Source organism: Tachypleus tridentatus, chromosome 2 (genome assembly GCF_004210375.1).
Source record: "Tachypleus tridentatus isolate NWPU-2018 chromosome 2, ASM421037v1, whole genome shotgun sequence".
Lineage (NCBI taxonomy): Eukaryota > Metazoa > Arthropoda > Merostomata > Xiphosura > Limulidae > Tachypleus > Tachypleus tridentatus.
Genome location: NC_134826.1, coordinates 134,787,801 through 134,802,993, shown reverse-complemented (window position 1 = coordinate 134,802,993; position 15,193 = coordinate 134,787,801). Strand labels below are relative to the sequence as shown.

At 37.7% G+C, this 15,193-nt stretch overlaps 1 pseudogene across 1 annotated transcript in view; it reads left to right on the top strand.

Annotated features, from left to right (window-relative positions):
* The first annotated feature begins 873 nt into the window (after nucleotides 1–873).
* LOC143245611 (one cut domain family member 2-like) overlaps nucleotides 874–15,193 on the top strand; it is a 36,649-nt pseudogene continuing 22,329 nt past the window's right edge. The window contains exon 1 of the transcript XR_013025646.1: nucleotides 874–2,029. The product of XR_013025646.1 is annotated as an one cut domain family member 2-like (transcript). The remainder of the gene's footprint in view (nucleotides 2,030–15,193) is intronic.

Here is a 15,193-nt window from a genome sequence, read left to right as displayed (position 1 = left end):
GGGGTAGAATATCTGGTAATGTGTGAGAGCTCTTTTCACTCGTGAACCTTAGATGTCGTTGCGTTAAAGCTCTTACATATTAGTGAAACGTTTTTCTTGGGTATGTTAATTCGAAACGTTTTGTACCGATTAACCACGTGAAAAGGTGGCATGGACGAAGCGCAAAAGTAGCTTATAATGCTTCTTAGACCTCAAGATCTACAAAAGAGGATAATTGATATCGACCTTGCGTTCCGAGGTATTGGAAATTCGTCTGCTTCTAAATACTCGTGCCAGCAGCACGTGCGAGGTCTCTGAGAAGACATGTTATTTGGCAGAATGTCTGGAAAATTGAGATTATTGGAAGAGACAATGAAAAGTGCTTATAGCTGAGAAATGTTTGTATGTTTTCTGCCCTTTTCAACAAATGAATGATGAGACATTTGGAGTTACTACAGACTGAGTCCTCACTCCTGCATGGCTGTGAGACAAAAGCAGACGAACAAAAACGCACAATAGCGACAGAGCGCGTGCGCTATTTGCTTAAGGATTGCGCAGATGTTGATGTGCAGTTATCAGAGTGTAAACATGGCGGTAGTGTACAGGTTTACTAGCAGCTTGCCCATTCCCAGGCTGTAACTACGCCCAAAACTCTAATCACCGATCGTTAAAATCCATCTACGGCAAAGCTAGGAGTGTCACAGGAACGTTCAATGAATTTGGATTGTCATTAAAACGCGCAAATCATGGAAAACATGGGAGAGTTAGGTGAGCAACAAATCAGCAGCGAGCCAAGCGTCGGTGAAGCAGCCGTGCCAGTGGTCGGATCAGTGGAGTCAGAAAGCTGTCGATTCGGTTGAGACGGTTGGTAGTATAACCAGTGTCGATCCGTGACAGGTCCGCCCGAACTACTCCCGGGCCACGAGATCACCTCGGACATTCCGCGTTCAGACTCGGACGAAGAAACAGTAACCTCTACGATGATCGACGCCTCGGACTTTCGAGGCCTGACTGAGCCCAGCTACCAAAGCTTGAATGGCCGGATGTCACCTGGACTGTCAGTAGCTAACAGTTATGCTACTCTCACCCCACTTCAGCCCCTGCCACCCATTTCTACCATGTCCGACAAATTTAGCCACTATGGCCATACTGGTAACGTCAGCGGTGGCTTTTCCTTGATGCAAAACAATGCTTTGGGTGTGAGCATGAATAGCTATCAATATGATAAGTTAAGCCATGTGGGAGGGATGGCTCCTATGAACATGGGCCCCACTCTTGGGGCAGCTCACCCATCTGCCATGTCAATGATGACCAGTAATGGACTTGGGACGATGGCCCAGCAGACAGGGATTCCCTCGCCTCCGTATCTTCAGAATGGTTTGCATTCTCCAGACAAAGCTATATCTCCAAACACATATGACTCCTATACACATCATCGGGACTTATCACGTGGCTTGGGTTTTCCTCAAAGCCCCACTGTGAGCCTCCATTCTCCCACAAACATGATGCCTACACTGAACGGACTTAATGCACCCCACACTCCCCTCGATGCACCTGCAAGGCCCGGTAACACCACCGGAGCACCAGGACATCAAACCCGTAAACGTGGCAGCCCTGACCGCCCAGACGTGCGTGTCTAATATCAATTTAGGAATCCCCTCCTTTTCTCAGCCCATGGTCAGTCTGAGCCCAGTTTCAGTTCACAACACAGGGGTTAACGCTGTCTCTTCCGCTGCCCAAGCTGGAATTACGTTAAAAAACTCGGGGTGCCAGACTCCTAACAGTTCTAAGAGTGGAGCAGCCGACGAAGTGGAAGAGATCAACACGAAAGAACTGGCCCAGCGAATAAGTGCAGAGTTGAAGCGCTATAGTATTCCTCAAGCCATCTTCGCCCAGCGGGTGCTGTGCCGGTCCCAAGGAACCCTCTCCGATCTACTGAGGAACCCCAAGCCTTGGAGCAAGCTGAAGTCCGGCAGAGAGACGTTTCGCAGGATGTACAAGTGGTTGGAAGAGCCAGAGTTCCAACGGATGTCAGCTTTGAGATTAGCAGGTGAGATTGTGTTTGTATCAACAGAAGAGCTGTATGGCAGACATTAAGATTGCAAAGCAAACAGAATTTATTTTATGTTTAAAGAATATTTTAACAGTTGTTTTAGTCGCTTATCCACGGACACACAAATGCATTATTAATTTATTTTGAAAATGCTTGTGACAACTCGCAAATATCAAACTTACTCATCGCACCCGCACTAATTACAGTGAACGGGGATTTAAAACATAATAATTTAGCCATTTTGAATATTAAGAAAATTTTGACAAACGAATTTCCAAACTAAATTCTGGTAGAAACAACACAGTACCGTAGTCTTCCCCCAAAATCATTATTGTTAGATAAAGCTTGAACTTATTAACCTCTTTATATGGATAAAGGTAATTCTATTGATTTTAATTTTAAAATTTTGTTTGGTTAGTCAGTCCTTGAACAAAGCTATTTCCGAATTTATTTGTCATAACGCCATTTCTGATCGCATTTTTAGTATTTTTAGACAAATAAGTGGTAAGTTTAAGAGTTTATGATTCTTAAATTCGGTGTTTAATTCCAGCAGCAGACTTACCGCAGATAGGCCACTGTTTAGGCTTATTAAAAACACACCCTAAGTCGGCTTTTAGGTTCGGTCCACAGAATGTAGTATATTTAATTTGTATTAATTTAGCTATATCCAATGTTTCCATATCAGTTGAAGAGAAGTGACGTTAAAGTACAAAATAACTGGAGATAAAATCGACAGAAGTTGTTAAAACCGTCCTACTACATATATTGTTTCTACACGTGTGCGTATATATGTATATATTTATTCAGTAATTAAGACCTTGCTATCGTGCATACTCGCTACCAAACAGGAATGGAAATCTCTGATGCGAACTTTCACATTAATCACGTGAAGCTAGATTGTACGGTTTAGGTTATAACGATGCTATACAAAAGAAGTTGCACTTGACTTCGGAAGATATAGATTCTCAGACGCCAACCGTTTCGCTATGCTGAAGAATTGACAAATGAGGTATAAATAGGAACGCTAACTATCGGGTTATGTCGACATTGTTTGTGTGTTCGTAATGACAAGCTAACTTCGGTGAAAATTCCATCCCAACTGCTAATTTACTTTCCATTAAAGTTGGACAGACATACGAAAACTGAATTGTTAACAATGTCGTAAATAAAAGAGAAATAAATGGAACTGCGTTTGCAGAAATATTCACAAAGAGAATTAATTAGAAACTTTGCACCCATTTCGTTCAACCAACAATCTGCAGAACGTGTTCAACCTTTAGCGAATTAAACAAGATATAACAAATAAAAACAGGCATATAAACGATTTGTTTGTTTGTTGTTGAGCGCAGAGATCTACAATGTTCTTCCCGCCGTGGGTATCGAAACTCGGTTTTAAGCGAAATGCCGGTGAGTCACCGAGTCGATTTAAAAAGAAAGATATAACTTAAGAACACAAAGCGTAACTTTTTTTATAATCAAATACGCTAAGTTTATATATCATACAGATAATATACTAACTCCATTTTCTTCTTTCAAGTAATTTATATTTATAAATACAAAAATAAATGAATGTGTGTTAAGATACGCGTACAAGTACACACACATATAAATATGTAATAGGAATAAAATTTTTGTTCATCTGTGTGAAACAGAAAAATACATTTATAAAATATAACTTATTTTTTACTCAATAAAATATTTTTGTCAACTGGTCTCCAGTCTAGAGCACACTCCGCATGTTTCAACGCTTTTCATCGTGTTGTATTAAAGCGTGTAAATCGTCAGAAAATTATGTCTTCTATTCAATTACGTGACATCTTAATTTAAATGTTCCTTACACAATATTGCACCATATACACACAAACATCCGTGTTTGATACTTTATTATATTAAATTGAAGCATCTGCAACAATACATGTTATTTCCTATATCTTCATTTTTTGGTTGAGTTAATACCATTTTTCCAATTGAATCATGTGTTGTGTTATAATGACATATTCGCTCGTGAGAGAGTATCTATTTTTTTAACATTTAACATTTCTTTTAGTTTGACCTTGTTCACGCCTTAAAATTTACTAATTATTTTCTAAACACGAATTTGTTTGTTTTTCTATTGTATTCACGTTTTTCTTACTGATAACGTGGAAGCATTTTCACAGGTGAGAATGACAACGTGTGGAATAAACCTATTGCAAATAACTAATAATGATCAAACTAAACTGAATTAGAACCGGAAAATAACAATGTTTTGTGTTTGTAGCTGTCGAATAGGAGTGTCATTTTCGCTATAACTGAAATCAGCTGACAAATGTATCATTTTCCACAGCTAATTGAAAACCTTAAACAATTTTATTCTAAATGCAAAAGAAAACTACAAACAACTTTAACTTCTGAGTTGGTTCTTGAAAGTAAATAAAATATTACTTATAGTGACACGATCTCTGGCATTTAAACCATATACATCCAAGTGTCTCGTTGTTCCCATTAAAACCAAATTTTAGCTAGCTAGTAACGGGCCCCTGTAAAACGTGTTTCTCCTTACATTTCCAGTGTACCGAGGTAAACTCATTTATTTTTCACACTATTTTTAGATTTAACTGTTCTTATAAACATATTTTATTTTTACTATTTCAATAATAAATGAATAACATTAATAAGGTTCTTGAAAGTAAGCAAGATATTACTTATAGTGACACGAACTCTGGCATTTTAACCGTGTACATCCAAGTGTCAAGTAGTTCCCATTAAAACCAAATTTTAGCTCGCTAGTAGCGGGCCCCTGTGAAACGTCTTTCTCCTTACATTTCCAGTGTACTGAGGTAAACCCAATTTTTTCAAACTATTTTTAGATTTAACTGTTCTTATAAACATATTTTATTTTTACTATTTCAATAATAAATGAATAACATTAATGACAATGTCTTGAATCTGTAAACTCACTGAGTCCAGTCTCTCATCTTTCAATGTTTAGTGTCCGCTTAGAAAATAAGGAAGTGATTACTACTGCACTTGACGTCAGTTAACCAAATATTTCCTCCTCGCTGGCTCGTGACGATGCTCCTCTCTTGCGAGCAAAGAGCCTTCTTTAAGAGAATAAGACGCGAGAGTAGCTCTCTTATAGCATCCGCTCGTGCGTATTAAGTCCTTCCCATTCTCTTCTTTAATGACTTACTTTCGAACATCTAATACTGAAGTGTGGGAGAGATTTACAAGCTGTGATAAATTAACGTACTTGGTTTTTGTTTGTTTGTTTTCTTTCGGTAAGGTAAATTATAGTTCTGCCATTGTTACTGAATCTTTCACATCTTTAAAAGTACACAAGGCAGACGACGAATGTAAACTTACTTGTCACGTATGAGAGGCTCAGAATCATATTTACAGACAGGCCCCGAGTACAGAATAACGATAGCTAAAAGTCTCGGTACAATTTATAACGATGTTTTTTCCAACTGGAATCAGTCGTTTTGTGTCCAATGTTGATTACTGACATGGTGATAAAAGGCTGTTAAACAACTTAGTATGTGCTGAGACGGTAAATAGTCTATAACTAAAGTTTTTGGATATCTTTAAGTAAACCATAACAACTAGCGACAAGATTTGTTTTACAGATTAATATTAGAAAAACATATATATATACGAACTGATACAGAACGTGTTTCAAATTAGAAATGCTTATCAGAATTACATTTGATTAGTGTTACATTTAGTGTAATTATAGATGGAATGAATATAGAATTCTTAATTTGTAGAGTAAGATATTAAACTAACATAAAGGAACACCTTTATTCTTATACTAATTAATAACCTAAATATAATGCAACGCCCCCTACAGTCCCGTACCCGATTACACTCTCGTCTCTAAGACGTCAATTGCAAACTCTCTTAGTTAACCTGAAAATAACCTAAGAAGGTCGAAACGTTGTTTTCTATTTTTATAAAAGTTTTAATACCCATACCAGCCGTATTGAGATATATGGATACTTCAACTGGGTTTCTAGTCATCACGAATAAGATATTTCAGGTTAAAACTATTGCTTGTCTATAGTTAAGCACAAAACTACGCAATAAGCGATCTGTGTTGTGCCTACCAAAATCCGGTTTTTAACGCTATTAAGTGTATAGACTTGCCGTTAGGGACGTTAATTATCTTTCTTAAGCAATATCGAAGTATCTCACTAAAGACGGGTTTCTATGTTTACATGATTTGCATACTTGCGTAGAAACCTGTTCTCTGTCTTACATTATAGCGTACAAATTATAACGATTACTTTCATTTCATTTTACGAAATCATGTTATCGTAAACAACATGATAAACATTAAATAAAATAAATGAATCGTAATTTGTTGAATATCAGATTTCTACATATGGTATCTCTAATAATGGTAGGTCGTTGTTAAAAATTATATGCAGGGTATTATTCATCTACCGATATCTTAATGTTCGATTAGCACGGTATTATTTACAGGATTTTTTTTATTTAAAATACAAACACGTAATATTAGGCAAAGCAAAATCATATGACGGGAGATTGTTCTCAATTGGACAATTATAAAATGAACGTATTATCAAAAGTAATAAATATCGCTTGGTTATGAAACTAGATAAATATATGTGCATGTGTTTTATATATACATTAAATCCTGTAATAGCAAAATTATAAAATTCATGTGTATAATTTGATTCTACTATTTGTTTGGATCATTGTATGTGCAGCACCCACTAAACCAAACTCCTGATACTTTATGATACAGGTCAACCCACTGATCTTCTCCATACACCACAGAACCCGTACTTATAAGACTGTGTTACTTCATGATAAAGGTCTATTCACTTATCGTCCCTATTCTCCACAGTACCTACACTTACAAAACTGTATTACTTCATAAGAGAGGTCTATCTATTTATCATCCCTATACTCCACAGAGCCCCCACTTACAGGACTGCGTTACTTCGTGATAGGGGTCTTCCCACTTATCGACCCTACGATCCTATACTCTACAGTAGCTACATTTACAAGATTGTGTTACTTTATGATAGAGGTCTATCCACTTGTCGTCCCTCTTCTCCACAGTAGCTACACTTACAAGATTGTGTTACTTTAGAACAGAGGTCTATCCACTTATCGTCCACTCAAGACTGTGTTACTCTCCACATTACAAGACTGTGTTACTTTAGATAGAGGTCTATCACGTCCCTCTTCTCCACAGTAGCTACACTTACAACTGTGTTACTTTAGAATAGAGGTCTATCCACTTATCGTCCCTCTTCTCCAGAGTAGCTACACTTACAGACTGTGTTACTTTAGAATGAGGTCTATCTTATCGTCCCTCTTCTCCAGAGTAGCTACACTTACAAGACTGTGTTACTTTAGAATGAGGTCTATCCACTTATCGTCCCTCTTCTCCAGAGTAGCTACACTTACAAGATTGTGTTACTTTAGAATAGTCTATCCACTTATCGTCCCTCTTCTCCACAGTAGCTACACTTACAGACTGTGTTATTTTAGAATAGAGGTCTATCCACTTATCGTCCCTCTTCTCCACAGTAGCTACACTTACAAGATTGTGTTACTTTATGATAGAGGTCTATCCACTTATCGTCCCTCTTCTCCACAGTAGCTACACTTACAAGACTGTGTTACTTTAGAATAGAGGTCTATCCACTTATCGTCCCTCTTCTCCAGAGTAGCTACACTTACAAGACTGTGTTACTTTAGAATAGAGGTCTATCCACTTATCGTCCCTCTTCTCCAGAGTAGCTACACTTACAAGACTGTGTTACTTTAGAATAGAGGTCTATCCACTTATCGTCCCTCTTCTCCAGAGTAGCTACACTTACAAGATTGTGTTACTTTAGAATAGAGGTCTATCCACTTATCGTCCCTCTTCTCCACAGTAGCTACACTTACAAGACTGTGTTACTTTAGAATAGAGGTCTATCCACTTATCGTCCCTCTTCTCCACAGTAGCTACACTTACAAGACTGTGTTACTTTAGAATAGAGGTCTATCCACTTATCGTTCCTCTTCTCCAGAGTAGCTACACTTACAAGACTGTGTTACTTTAGAATAGAGGTCTATCCACTTATCGTCCCTCTTCTCCAGAGTAGCTACACTTACAAGACTGTGTTACTTTAGAATAGAGGTCTATCCACTTATCGTCCCTCTTCTCCAGAGTAGCTACACTTACAAGATTGTGTTACTTTAGAATAGAGGTCTATCCACTTATCGTCCCTCTTCTCCACAGTAGCTACACTTACAGACTGTGTTATTTTAGAATAGAGGTCTATCCACTTATCATTCCTCTTCTCCAGAATAGCTACACTTACAAGACTGTGTAACTTTAGAATAGAGGTCTATCCACTTATCATGCCTCTTCTCCAGAGTAGCTACACTTACAAGATTGCGTTACTTTATGATAGAGGTCTACCCTCCTATTGTCTATACTCCACAGAACCCATACTTACAAGAGTGTGTTACTTCATGATTCAGGTCTAGTCACTTATCGTCCCTCTAAGTTACATAGTCTTCGAAACAAAGTCTACTCGGATGATGAGATCGGTCGGAACAACGTGGGCATCCTTCGTTTGTTGGATATATTTCCAACACCAGTTCCTGAAGAAGTAACTTCTTATTGGTTATATCTTATCGTCGTGCACAAACAACGATTTGTGGAAAAAATATATCTTGGATCACAAACTGGTGCACAGGACCGTACTTGGTCGTTCTGCGCATGCTTCATTACAACCTGTCACCCGTAGTGATATATTATTTGCCCAGTGGTAAAGCGTAGGGCAGCAGATGACGGTGCAGAGAGATATTACCGTTCTGACATCAAGCTAGCCAGGCGGTAATGGGGCCGAGGGGCAATTGAAAGATCGTGAAATACGCCTTGTTTATTATTACAGCAAGTTTTACTAGCCTGTAGTCATTTCTTGTATTCATTAATCTTATTAAATGCTCAACTCGTAAAAAACAAAATAAATATAACAGTTACCTAATGATGATAGAAGTAAAAAAAAAAGCCTAAATCTTTCACAGGCTTAGAGCTATAACTAACAACTAAATATATTTTAATACCGTTTGGTAGCATTACTTTTATGAAGTTCAAAGTTTCGGTCACAATTTCACTGTATACTACTAATATCCTGTTCTGTTTGTTGCGGGTTAAGGCGTTCGACTCGTAATATGATGATCGCGGGTTCAAATCCCCGTCACACCAAACATGCTCGCCCTTTCAGCAGTGGGGGCGTTATAATGTGACGGTCAAAATTAAACAGTCCTTACTTATACAACAACTTAAGCCCTAAATAAACCACTACAAAGGAACACCTTTATACTTGTATTAATAAATATAATCAAACATCTAAGCACGCCCTCTTCATTCCTACACTCAGTTACACAACCCCCTTCAAACATGTGGTCAGCTATTGGTCAGTTACCTTTTTCATTCTTTGTGAACCTGACGATGACCGAAGAAGGTTGAAATGTTGTTCGAACCTCTACATAAAAATTTTCTCAACCCAAATCAGCCGTTTCTACATATATATATTTTTACACATATATTTTTACATATATATTTATATATATATATATATATTTACATATTTTTTTTTTACATATATATATTTTTTACATATATTTTTTTACATATATATTTTTCTCTACAAGTGGGTTTTCTTGTCATCACGGTTCTTTTATTTAAATACGAGGCCCGGCATGGCCAGGTGGTTAAGGCACTCGACTTGTAAACTGAGAGTCGTGGGGTCGAATCCCGTCGCACCAAACATGCTCACCCTTTCAGCCGTGGGGTCGTTATAATGTGACTGTCAATCCACTATTCGTTGGCAAAAGAGTAGCCCAAGAGTTGGCGGTTGGTGATGTTAACTAGCTGCCTTTCCTCTAGTCTTACACTTCTAAATTAGCGACGGCTAGCGCAGATAGCCTTCGTGTAGCTTTACGCGAAATTCAAAACAAACCCAACCAAACTTTCTAAAAAGTTATATGAACCACTGTTTACTATAAGGCTAGAAAAAAACAAAACCCAACAAATTTCTTCTAAAAATATTATTTCAAACATTAATGCAATACAAAAACGTAACTCATTTTACAACTATTTGAACTCTTGGTATTTGTTAAATAACTAAATCACTTATTTTAAATGTTCATTTTTTAACTCGACAAATCAGACTTTCATTCCATTTAACAAGTTTCCATGAAAGATTTGTTCTTCTACCATTTCGTGAATCATCAGGAATATTCTGCCACCGTGATTAAAGGGCCTTAGGGTATGTGCTGGCAGCTGTTTCTTCAGCTAAAATGGGGTAGTAGAGAGGGAAAGAAAGTGTCACGTGAAAAGTGTGGGAGAGACACCTCCAACAGAGCCAATCCCACTTAGGACTAGCACAATGCTCATTCAATACACGTCTGCATAATCAGACGGGAAAGGAGGCTTGGGTTGTAAAGGATCGTGACTAACATTCGGGGGCTAGAAAAGTAGATAGTTCAGATGCATAAAACTGTATGGATGTAAAATAAACCCTCAGAGGTTTATTTACTCCCAAGGTTGCTATTAGTATATCCATCGCCTGAAAGATTTTTTTTTTCCCAGTTAAATTATAAAAACTTGTACATAAAATGCTGTAACTTAACCGAGTGTCTCATTCTTTTCACGGTTCTCCCTGGAGACGGCTTGAAAGAATTTCTAAGTCTTGTTTTGAAGTTTAATTATTATTTTATCTGTTCATTTACTAGTAAGAGAAATAACTATCAAAGAGGCTGTTATCTTTACTCACGCATCCCTCTGCCGTAACACTCACCAACAACATTTACTACCAGAATACTTATTTATAATACACGTTTATTGGCTGTGTATTTCGCAGTGTTATCAAGTGTAAGTAATAAGATAGCATCACGAACGCATTACTGTAGAAAAAAGTAGGCTTACAGTACAATCAATATTAGGCAAATTAAATCATTTCTGCATAACAAATTATTTAAAAACAACACGTTGTTTGTACTCTTTTCTCTCTTCCTAACAAGAAAAAAAGAAAATAGTCTTAAGGTAAACACTTAGTGCGTTATCAGCCCTCTACAAACCGTTTGTATACATTAGTTTATTTAAAACATTCTTGTACACCAATCTTGGGTTTGAAGTGAGTTAAAAATATAATCGATATTTACTAATTTTTTGACCAAATAATATCGATACATTTCCACGTGGCCCGGCATAGCCAAGCGTGTTAAGGCGTGCGACTCGTAATCTGAGGGTCGCGGGTTCGCATCCCCGTCGCGCCAAACATGCTCGCCCTTTCAGCCGTGGGGGCGTTATAAGTGACGGTCAATCCCACTACTCGTTGGTAAAAGAGTAACCCAAGAGTTGGCGGTGGGTTGTGATGACTAGCTGCCTTCCCTCTCGTCTTACACTACTAAGTTAGGGACGGCTGTCGCGGGTTCGCACCCCCGTCGCGCCAAATATGCTCGCCCTTTCAGCCGTGGGGTCTTTATAATGTGACGGTCAATCCCATTACTCGTTGGTAAAAGAGTAGCCCAAGAGTTGGCGGTGGGTGGCGATGACTAGCTGCCTTCCCTCTAGTCGTTCACTGCTAAATTAGGGACGGCTAGCGCAGATAACCCTCGAGTAGCTTTGTGCGAAATTCAAAAACAAAAACAAGCAAAAACAAGGGTCGGCTAGCACAGATAGCCCTCGAGTAGCTTTGTGCGAAATTCAAAAACAAGCAAATAAACATTTCCACGTTCACAAAATAATTAATTCATTCACTACCATCTGTTTGTGAAGAACGTTTTGAAATACTTATTTATAAAATAATAATAGAGGCCAGTATATTTTTGACTAAGACGTGACTCATGCCCAAAATATAACTAAAAAACCAATTTTGGAAATTATTGTGATTTCGAAAAGAAAAAATAAAGGCAGTGGTAATGTCCAAGAGACACGTGTGTGTGTTTTTTTCTTATAGCAAAGCCACATCCGACTATCTGCTGAGGCCACCGAGGAGAATCGAACCCTGATTTTAGCGTTGTTAGTCCTTAGGCTTACCGCTATACTAGTGAGGGTCCAAGAGAGATGTAGTCAGAGCTGCAAAGTTCGGACTGTTTCTCCAAAAACGTGAATTATTTTACAGAAAGAATGTGTAAGTCGAGTGTTTATTGAAAATGAATCAGAATATATAATGATCCTTTTAGAATTTTTTAGAATACTGGATGGTAATTCAATCCCTGACTACCGAGATATTCGGAGGATGAATTCTGAGCAAAATGTAGTATCAGTTACTTTACTTGTGTCCCGCCAAGCCTATGATTTATGTTCGCTACCACTGTAGCCTACGTGCAGGGTGCAATTAGAGATACTTAAATACCTGAAAATGTTAAAGTTGGCATGTTGAAAATGTTGACATGACTTGTGCTCCCTTCTCTACTGCCTTTTAAAAATAATTATTTATTTACCAAATGGTTGTTGGATACATGACTTTGTTGGTTACAGAATCCTGATATGTATGTGTGTTTTCTTATAGAAAAGCCACTTCGGTATATCTGGTGATCCCACCGAGAGGAATCAAATCCCAGATTTAGCGTTGTAAATCTGTAGACTTACTGCTGTACTAGCGGTGGGCCTAATACGTATGAGTCGTATAAAAACACAATGTGTTCAAAAATGAAAAGTTCCATATGTGACATACAGATATTGTTTAAACAAATAACCGGAAGTGGTTTACGCGTTTTTGGTAATTTAACGTAGAAATATCGAAGGAACTTCTCTACGTGACGTACAAACATGGTTTATGTAAACAATACAAAAACGTCTATGTGTTTAGTTCTTGATGACAAGAAAGCCATTTTAAATTAAAATGTATCTCAGAACGGCTGGTATGGGTATTAACACTTTTATTGTTAAGCAGAGAACAACGTCTCGACCTTCCTAGGTCATCTTCAGATTAACAAGAGTTAATACTCGTACCAGCCGTTATGAGATACGTCTGTGTGTTTAGTTCTAAATGATCTTAAAACAACAAATAAATCACCACACATAACATATGAATGTGACTGAAGCAAATAATAGGAAACTTTTTTATGTGTTTTTTTTGTGTGTGGATGATCTTTAAAACAAAGTACATTTTGTAAGTGGCGTTAAAATTTGTTGAAACTACCAGTCGGAGAAAGGCTACAGAATAAAAGTACAAAAACTATTTAAGCTATGAAGCGGTAAGAGAGATAGGGATATAAACTAAGATATTGGTTGTTCTTTGTTTAGAGAGAGTATTCATGATGAGACTTTGTCAAATGGACGGCAACTGACCTAAAGACGATACTTTCTAAACGTCGTCCTCTACACTTGTGTCTCCACAGTTACCGTCCATTCTACAAATTTTCATCAAGACATTAGTTCTTATAGTAATTAGGATTTTGTGATTGCCAGTTTGTTTGTTAAACAGCGAGAGAAGTTTTGACCAAACCACTATTTAAAACGTATGCTACTCTGAGCTGTAAATTAAGAGACTAGTGTAAAACGTGCCAAATACTTTTCTACGATACATTGCAGGTCACGCACAAGTTAGCGGAACAACTTACATTCTTGTAAAACTAAACCACGTGCTTCTGTTTACATAGTACGTGCGATATTGATATAGCTTCTACTACAAGGGGATTAAAGGAAGAAAAAAAAAACATCAAACATTTTATAGGATACTCGCCAGCCCCCCCCCTCCCCTTCGTTCACGTATATAAGTTATCGTCGCTTAATATTATTATTTAAAGTTAACACTAGCTATACATGGGAATCATTATATTTTTATTACAGTTGTACCTGGATCAAACCCTCTTTCTTTTAAATTCGGTGTACCTCTACATTTGGAATTTTTATGACAGTTTTGTCTTCCGTTTCCCTTAAATTCTGTACGCCATTATCTTTGGAGTTTTTGTTATAGTTTTCCCTGAATCCAGTCCTATGTTATTCAAGTTTAGTACACCATTATCTTATCGAAACTTTTGTCCTTTCTCACAAAACACAATATAGAATTGGAAACGTCATAATAGTAAATGGCAGAAACGTGACATGGCCAAGGGATTAGCGTGCCAAGCTGCGAATTGGAAAGTCCAAGGTTCGAGCCGTGATGTGCTGGTGAATACGCCCCGCACGTTTATTTGTACGGGCATTCTTATCGTGGTAGTCAATTCTGCATTTCGGTTAAGAATAATCACATACTTTGTTTTGTTGGTATTTAGACATATGTTACAGCTTCTAAAGTCATTCTTGTTTGTGTGTTTGTTTTTTGGAATTTCGCACAAAGCTACTCGAGGGAACGCAGCTGTCATCACCACCCACCGACCCTCGAATTACGAGTCGTACATTATAACGCCCCACGCGCTTGGCCATGCCAGGCCCCTCTAAAATCATTCTATAATTTATTACTATCGAATTTGATTAAACTTACGTAGGTTATCCTGATTACTGTTTATTTATTTCAGCCACTCCATTATTATCTGTTGCCTCCTATAGATGGGTCTTTATGGGTCTTCACCAAAATTGGTATGAAAATAAATTGGGTCCGTGCGGAGAAACATACAATGTTCCAGCTTTGTATTCTGCTGTTTTCTGATGGGCGTTTTTTACAATCACATATAAAACAAGTAACTTTTCACGTCCTAAGATAACCATTCATTAATCACGAATTTACATGTTTTCCGTCCCAGGCACGGGTACTCCAGCTTGTTGACTAATATAGTTCATCTTGAGTTACTGCAATTAAATTTAATTTTTTTTCTCGACATTTGATTATTCATTATTACGGTTACTAAAATTCATCTTCGTGTATAAGGTTATCGTGAATTTGTTGGATAATTGTAGTACAACTGCATTTTCATCATTTTAGAGAGCTCCCCCCCCCACTAGTATAGCGATAAGTCTACGGATTTACAACGCTAAAATTAGGAGTTCGATTCCCCTCGGTGGGCTCAGCAGATAGCTCGATGTGGCTTTGCTATAAGAAAACAATCACAACAATAACCCATTTTAGAGTCAGTGCTTTCCACGCGATCGTTTCGGTTTCGCGTGATTCACGATCATAATATCATATATTCCGAGTTTTTCAGATTAACCAGAACACTACATTAATTCTTTGTGATACATTTACTCTAATTCAA